Here is a 2204-nt window from a genome sequence, read left to right on the forward strand (position 1 = left end):
CAAAAAAGCAAAAATCTGGTCAAACTTTCTATCCCAGTGACCATATTCCAGTGTATTCACCTGTAGGAAAAGCACTGCAAGCTTTGTGTGATTCTCCTCAGTCATAAAAACACAATATTTAAGCACATGTCAATACTTTATTGCACTGTTTTACCTTCATCTCCCCTTGTGCACTTGCATTACTTTTCTGACGGTAATACTCAAGTTGACACACTGGATTAAGGCCATTTTATGGTAAAGTTACACCAGAATATGCATTTACATCATCAGGTCCCACAGATATATAATTCCTGTCCTTAGCATGCAAACAGAAGAGGCCAGAGCCAATCAGAGCAGACCTGCAGAGGGATTTCAAGTTTCACACATTCAGAATAACAAGGACAAAAAAGAACCAACAGCTGTTGTTGAATGGTGCTGATCTGTCTTAATGGACTCTTGGCAGGCCGGTAAACTAGTCAAAGTGGCTGGTGAATGTCAGAGTTTACGAGCCGAGGTGGAACTGAAACGATGAATCTCCACTGCTCAGGTATAGACTGTCCATTTTCCCAAATAAAAAGTAAAAGATGGAGAAACTCTACTGTAAATTCCCCTCTGCAGATAAGTCTGTCTGATGGCTCCAATGACTAAACCAAAAAAGAAGAAGAAAAGACTTTGCTGGCTTGATAGATCTCGAGTGGACAAAGTCAGAAACTGTTGTCTGGTTCAGAAAACACCAGAACCTGAAACCTGGAGCAGCTGGAGAGCAAACAGAGCTTTCTGAGGCTGAGGGAGATTCAGTTTTCTCTTTTCTAGCGCTGGTTGTGCTTACTATTGGTTGGTTATGAAAATGCTGCACCTACTGGGGCTGCCAGCTCACGAACACAGCTCCTTCAGATCGCTGGCTCTGGGCGGTTGTTAAGAAATAAGCAGCTTTTCACTGTCGGGATAAAGAAGGCCAAACTGCAGATTTAGCGATACCACTGATAATAATATCTGTATAACTTTAACCTCACATTCTTCTAAGTTTTGCACGGAGTTGCTCGGATTTCAACTTCAAAGGGCTGCACTGTCTCAAGCCTCCAGTGCGGAGCGCTTAGCTAATTTTCTCAGGGCTTTTGAACAGAGTTGCTAAAAACTAGAGTTCAGTCGTAGTTTTTTGGCGTGGGAGCATGCATCTTGCACCCTCTGACATTCAATCTCGATTTCCTGAGTCGGCATTTTTAAGAGTTCAGTGTCATACGTCTACCAAGCAAACCTCTCGGAAGCATACATGATCCGTGATCTGTGGAGTTCCTTGGAAGCACAATCTTTTATTGTTGGAACTTCCATTCTAGAGATTTTCAGCTGGGCCAACAGCATTCTTAACAATCACCATTTAAGGTGATATTTAAGACTGTAAATTGAACATTTTGAATTAAAACTGATGTTTTCGACGAATCAAGCACTTTTAAGAGAACCACTTGACCTCCTGTGACTGCACTGCTACAAGAGGTGTTGAGATTAGTTTGTGTTGCTGGTTGTTAGCAGGGTATCTAAAAAAAAAAAAGGTTTGGCTGGATTTCCAAGAAAATGTTAGCAAAGTGGGCTGTTTGAATCCTGTTTTTTTCCCCCAATTTCAACAATATTTACCGATCTATTTGTTTGTGTCACAGGAACACAGGCTTTACCTAAAATCTTAAGGCAGACTAACCTTATTCGTCGCGACAGTGTAAAGCAGTCTGACCACATTTAAGCAAAGCAACCAAATTACAGAACAAACACGTAATGCTTCTTCCTTTTCCTGTCTGATTGGCTGCTGCCAGGACCAGGATGTCATGTGATCCAACAGGAGTTGACCAAAATGAAATCCAAATGAGACAAACGGGTGACGTGGCATGCCTAAACAATGTTAATGTTAAGCGTGTTCCAGTGCTACGTTATGGAAACCAATTTGGGAGAGAGACCTTCCAACCACCTTCTGTGACCTGACATAATTATATGATAACTTGTCAACACTGTGCCTCGACACCTAAAGGTTCAACATTAGCCTGCAGGTCAAGTCCAGCTAACTGAGCACCAACTGAACATATAAATATAAATTACACAAATAAGAGTAAAGTGATATCTGTGTAGCATCATTTTGATACCAGCAACACCCAAAAGAAAGTCCTCTTGTTGTTTTCAATATATACACAAACGTTTGCTGTAGAGAGTTTATGTAGACGCTCACGGCTCCCAAGTGTCAA

Source organism: Pundamilia nyererei, unplaced genomic scaffold (genome assembly GCF_000239375.1).
Source record: "Pundamilia nyererei isolate P.nyererei 1_Seehausen unplaced genomic scaffold, PunNye1.0 scaffold00216, whole genome shotgun sequence".
In the NCBI taxonomy this organism is placed as follows: domain Eukaryota; kingdom Metazoa; phylum Chordata; class Actinopteri; order Cichliformes; family Cichlidae; genus Pundamilia; species Pundamilia nyererei.